Source organism: Felis catus, chromosome C2, assembly GCF_018350175.1.
Source record: "Felis catus isolate Fca126 chromosome C2, F.catus_Fca126_mat1.0, whole genome shotgun sequence".
Classification (NCBI taxonomy): domain Eukaryota; kingdom Metazoa; phylum Chordata; class Mammalia; order Carnivora; family Felidae; genus Felis; species Felis catus.
Genome location: NC_058376.1, coordinates 97,501,626 through 97,508,414, shown reverse-complemented (window position 1 = coordinate 97,508,414; position 6,789 = coordinate 97,501,626).

The window sequence follows — 6,789 nt, the reverse complement described above, 5'->3', positions numbered from 1 at the left end:
TCTTCCCCTCTCCTAGGGGCGGGATTCACTGTGGGGTGGCATGGCCTGTCTGGGCTACTTGCACACTGCCAGGCTTGTGGTGCTGGGGATCTGGCGTATTAACTGGGGTGGATCGGCAAGGTGCACAGGGGCGGCAGGGGCAGGCTCAGCTCGCTTTTCCCTCAGAGATCCACTTCGGGAGGGGCCCTGCAGCACCAGGAGGGAGTCAGACCCGCTGGAGGGACGGATCCGCAGAAGCACAGCGTTGGGTGTTTGCGAGGTGCAAGCAAGTTCCCTGGCAGGAACTGGTTCCTTTAGGGATTTGGCTGGGGGATGGGCAAGAGAGATGGCGCTGGCGAGCGCCTTTGTTCCCCGCCAAGCTGCGCTCTGTCATCCGGGGCTCAACAACTCTCCCTCCCGTTGTCCTCCAGCCCTCCCGTTCTCCGAACAACAGAGCCGTTAGCTTATAATCTTCCAGATGTTAAGTCCCGCTTGCTGTCCGAACACACTCTGTCTGGCCCCTCCGCTTTTGCCAGCCAGACTCGGGGTCTCTGCTTGGCTGGCGGCCGCCCCTCCACCCGGGCTCCCTCCCGCCAGTCCGTGTAGCGCACACCGCCTCTCCGCCCTTCCTACCCTCTTCTGTGGACCTCTCGTGTATGCTTGGCTCTGGAGAATCCATTCTGTTAGTCTTCTGGCGATTTTCTGGGTTACTTAGGCAGGTGTGGGTGGAATCTAAGTGATCCGCAGGTCGCGGTGAGCTCAGCGTCCTCCTATGCCGCCATCTTCCTCTAATACTTAATTAAATAACATGTTCTATTGTTCCCAGAACTCATTCCAGTAGAGGTGTTGCTGATCCGGGATGAATAAGGCTTTGCTCTTGACCTCCAGCACAGATCACTGGCTTATCCTGGAAGGATACAGCTTGGGAACAGGCCAGACGGAAGAAATGCATCGGATGAGGTATGGCCAGAGCACAGGGAACTCACATCCTTTTCAGGGGACCTGTCTCCCCCAATCTCCACGTGCTCACCAACCTGGAAGCTCTGTAAACTATTTTTAATTTAGTCATTCTTTTGTGTGTGTAATGGTCCCTCATTGTGGTTTTATTTTACACCTCCATGATGAATAATGATGTCAAACATTGCTTCATGTGCTTACTGACAATACATTATCTTCTTCAGTTAAGTGTCTGTTCATCCTCTTTGTCCATTTTTAAATGGAGTTTGTTGTTTTCTATTATTAAATAATTTTGAAATATATTTTATTTTTTTAAATTTTTTAAAGTTTATTCACTTTGAGGAGAGAGAGAGAGAGAGAGAGCGAGCGAGTGCAGGAGAGCAGTGGAGGGGGGAACAGAGAGAAAGGGAGAGAGAATCCCAAGCAGGATCTGCTCTGTCAGTGCAAAGCCCGATGTGGGGCTTGAACCCACAAACTGTGAGATCATGACCTGAGCCAAAGTCGGACACTTAACTGACTGAGCCACCCAGGCACCCCTGAAATATATTTTAGATACAAGTCTCTTATCAGATTTGTATGTGTTTTGCATGTATTTGCTCACTCACTGTGACTTGCTTTTCCATTTTTTTTCTAGCATCCTCTCTCTGTCTCCCCCCCCCCACTCTCTCTCTTAACCTGCAAAGAGATGGCTCTATTCCAAACTTTAAATCAAACTATAACTTGAAGTTACAGTTATAATTTCTCCTTTCTTTTTTTTTCTTGTACATATTTGTGAGTGTGTGCATGTGTATGATTTAGCTCTATAATATTTAGCTCTATAGGCGTCTATGTTTGTATATCCACCACCACAGTCAAGATCAAGGCACTTCCATTACCACAAAGATTCCTGGTATTGCTCTTTTATAACCACATCCATCGATTCCCCTGTTCTTACCTTCACTTACAACTGAAGTTTGTCATTTCAAAATGTTATATAAATGGATTCATACAATATGTTACATTTTGAAATTGATTTTTTTCACTCAGCACAATTCTTTAAAGATTGTTATATACCCATAGTTTATTCCTTTTAAAGCTCAGTTTTTTCCCATAATATGCTCGTATCACAGGTGTTTTAACCATTCACCCACTGAAGGACAGCTGAGTTGTTTCCAGTTTTGGGTTATTAGTAACAGAGCTTATATGAACATTCATGTGCAGATGTTTATCTGAATGTACTTTTCATTTCTCTAGGATAAACCCCAAAAGTGCAACTGCTGGGTCATACGGTAACTGCATGTTTAGTCTTTTAAGAAACTGTCAAGCTACTTTCCAGAAAGGTTGTACTGCTTTACATATTTGCCAGGAATGCATCGATGATCTGGTTTCTCTACATTCTCACCAGCATGGGGGTTTTATCACTGTTTTTTAATTTTAGTCACCCTGATAGATGTGTAGTGATATCTCATCATAGTTTTAACTTGCACTTCCTTGGGGGCTAATGATGTTGAACATCTTTTCGTGTGTTGTCATCTGTTCTCTTCATTGAAATGTCCATTTTCTAATTGGGTTATTGATTTACTGTTAAGTTTTATAGTCTTCCATGTATTCTAGATACTAGTCATTGTTGGATATGTGATTGGCAAATACTTTTTCCTGTTGTGTAGCTTGTCTCTTCTTTCTCTTCACGATGTCTTTCTGAAAGCAAAACTTTTTAATTTTGTTGAGGTTTAATTCGTGGATTTTTCCTTTTATGGATGATGATTTTAGTGTCAAGTCTAAGAACACTTTGCCTTGTGCAAGACCCCAAAGATTTTCTCTTTATTTTCTAAAAATTTTATAGTTTTGTGCTTTACATTTAAGTCAATGATCCCTTTTGAGTTAATTTTTGTATAAACTGTGTGGCTTATTCTGATGATTTTTTTTGCCTGTGGATGCCCAATTATTGAAAAGGTTATCCTTCCTCTGTTTAATTGCTTTTGTATCTTTGCCAAAAGTCAGTTGAGTATATTTGAATGGCTCTATTTCTGGGTTCTCTATTGTGTTTCATTGATCTATGACACTATCTCTCCACCATACCACATTGTCTTCATTATTGTAGCTGTATGATAAACCTTAATATTAAATAGAGTGATTCCTATCACCTTATCCTCCTTTGTAAAGATTGATTTAGCAATTCTAGGGCCTGTGCCTTTCCATAAAACTTTTTAAGAATATCTTTATCTATTTTTGAGAGAGACAGAGCACTTGTGTGAGCAGGGGAGGGGCAGTGAGAGAGGGGGACAGAGGATATGAAGAGGGCTCAATGCTGACAGCAAGCCCCATGTAGGCTCAAACTCATGAACCGAACCATGAGATCATAACCTGAGCTGAAGTCAGAAGCTTAACCAACTGAGCCACCCAGGCACCCATCCGTATAACTTTAAGAATAAACTTGTCTATTTCTACAGAAAAATGTGCTGCTGTCTTAAAAGGAATTGCATCAAATGTATAGATCAATTTGAGAATTGAAACTATACTATACTGAGACTTCCAATTCATGAACATGGTATATTGTTTATTTAGATCTTTGATTTCTTTTTTTTTTAACGTTTATAATTTTTGAGAGAGAGACGGAGCACAAGCAGGGGAGGGGCAGAGAGAGAGGGACACACAGAATCTGAGGTAGGCTTCAGGCTCTGAGCTGTCAGCACAGAGCCCGATGCAGAGCTCGAACCCATGAACTGTGAGATCATGACCTGAGCTGAAGTTGGACGCTTAACTGACTGAGCTGCCCAGGTACCCATAGATCTTTGATTTCTTTCATCAGCATTTTGTAATTTTTAGCAAAAATATGCTGTATATGTTATAAACATATACCTATGTTTCATTTTCAACATGACGAATTACATCAATTAATTTTGAATAGTGAACCAGGCTTGAATACCTGAAATAAATTTCATTTAGTCATGATGTGTATTTTTTATACATTGTTGTATTTGGTTTGCTAAGTTTTGGGTGAGTTTTTTTCATTTTTTTCACAGTAGTTTTCTTTTTTTTATATTCTCTTAGTCTTATGTTTTGGTATCAGGGTAATATTGACCCCATAAAATAGGCTGGGAAGTGTTTTCTGTTCTTCTCTTTCCTGGAAGAAATTGTGTAAAATTAGGGTTAATTCTTTAAATGTTTGGTAGAATTTTCGTGTGAAACCATCTGAGCCTTCTTTCTTGAGAGTCTTTTAATTACTAATACATTAACTTAATGATTAAAAAGTAAATTAATCTATTTCATCTAGGTTGAGTCTTGGTAGTTTGTGATTTTTGAGGAATTGGTCCATCTCATTTAAGTTTTTGAGCATATGAATATTTGAATAGATTAATTACTTGTAGTATTCCCTTATTAAGTTGTGTAATAACTTCAGGACCTATAATGATATGCCTCATTGCGGTCCTGGACTGAGACAGATGATTTTTTTTCTTTTGATTTATTTTTTTTAATTTCTTTTAATTTATTTTTTTAGTTTACATCCAAGGTAGTAGCATATAGTGCAACAATGATTTCAGGAGTAGATTCCTTAGTGCCTCTTACCCATTTAGCCCATCCCCCCTTCCACAGCCCCTCCAGTAATCCTGTTTGTTCTCCACATTTAAGAGTCTCTTATGTTTTGCCCCCCTCCCTGTTTTTATATTATTTTTGCTTCCCTTCCCTTATGTTCATCTGTTTTGTCTCTTAAAGTCCTCATATGAGTAAAATCACATGATATTTGTCTTTTCCTGACTAATTTTGTTTAGCATAATACTCTTTATTTTTTATTTAAAAGAAGTTTTTTAATGTTTATTTACTTTTGAGAGAGAGACAGACAGACAGACAGCACAAGTAGGGAAGGAAAGAGAGAAAGGGAGACACAGAATCTGAAGCAGGCTTCAGGCTCTGAGATGTCAACACAGAGCCCACTGTGGGGTTCGAACTCACGCACTGTGAGATCATGACCTGAGCTGAAGTTGGACGCTTAACCGACTGAGCCACCCAGGTACCTAGGCATAATGCCCTTTAGTTCCATCCACATAGTTGCAAATGGAAAGATTTCATTCTTTTTGATGGCTGAGTAACACTCTATTGTGGATATATATATATATATATATATATATATATATGTACACACACACACATATATACACATACACATACCACATCTTCCTTATCCATTCATCCATCAATGGACATTTGGGCTCTTTCCATACTTTGACTATTGTTGATATTGCAGCTATAAACATGGGGGTACATGTGCCCCTTCAAAGCAGCATACTTGTATCCCTTGGATTAATACCTAGTAGCAATTTCTGGGTCACAGGGTAGTTATATTTTTATTATTATTATTATTATTATTATTAAATATGAAATTTATTGTCAAATTGGTTTCCATACAACACCCAGTGCTCATCCCAACAGGTGCCCTCCTCAATGCCCATCACCCACTTTCTCCTCCCTCCCACCCCCCATCAACCCTCAGTTTATTCTCAGTTTTTAAGAGTCTCTTATGGTTTGCTCTCTCCCTCTCTAACTTTTTTTTTCCCCTTCCCCTCCCCCATGGTCTTCTGTTAAGTTCCTCAGGATCCACATGAGAGTGAAAACATATGGTATCTGTCTTTCTCTGTTATGACTTATTTCACTTAGCATAACACTCTCCAGTTCCATCCACATTGCTACAAAAGGCCATATTTCATTCTTTCTCATTGCCAAGTAGTATTCCATTTTATATATAAATCACAACTTCTTTATCCATTCATCAGTTGATGGACATTTAGGCTCTTTCCAAAATTTGGCGATTGTTGAAAGCGCTGCTATAAACATTGGGGTACAAGTACCTCTATGCATCAGCACTCCTGTATCCCTTGGGTAAATTCCTAGCAGTACTATTGCTGGGTCATAGGGTAGATCTATTTTTGATTTTTTGAGGAACTTCCATACTGTTTTCCAGAGTGGCTGCACCAGCTTGCATTCCCAACAGCAGTGCAAAAGAGATCCTCTTTCTCCACATCCTCACTGACATCTGTTGTTGCCGGAGTTGTTAATGTTAGCCATTCTGACAGATGTGAGGTGGTATCTCCTTGTGATTATGATGATGATAAACAATTTTTCATGTGTCGGCTGGCCATCTGGATGTCTTCTTTGGAGAAGTGTCTATTCATGTCTTTTGCCCATTTCTTCACTGGATTATTTGTTTTTTGAGTGTTGAGTTTGGTAAGTTCTTTATAGATTTTGGATACTAATCCTTTATCTGATATGTCATTTGCAAATATCTTCTCCAATTCTGTTGATTTCCTTTTAGTTTTGTGATTGTTTCCTTTGCTGTGCCGAAGCTTTTTATTTTGATGAGGTACCAATAGTTCATTTTTGCTTTTGTTTCCTTTGCCTCTGGAGATATGTTGAGTAAGAAGTTGCTGCAGCCAAGGTCAAAGGTTTTTTCCTGCTTTTTCCTCGAGGATTTTGATGGCTTCCTGTCTTACATTTAGGTCTTTCATCCATTTTGAGTTTGTTTTTGTGTAAGGTGTAAGAAAGTGGTCCAGGTTCATTTTTCTACATGTTGCTGTCCAGTTTTCCCAGCACCACTTGCTGAAGAGACTGTCTTTATTCCATTGAATATTCTTTCCTGCTTTGTCAAAGATTAGTTGGCCGTACATTTGTGGGTACATTTCATTTCTGGGTTCTCTATTCTGTTCCATTGATCTGAGTGTTTTTGTGCCAGTACCATACTGTCTTGATGAGTACAGGTTTGTAATACCGCTTGAAGTATTGAGTGTTTTCTTGAGTGTTTTCTTTTTTGATTCTCGTCAATCTTGCTAGAAGTTTATCAATTTTATTGAATTTTTAAAAAAGATCCCAGTTTTGTTTCAT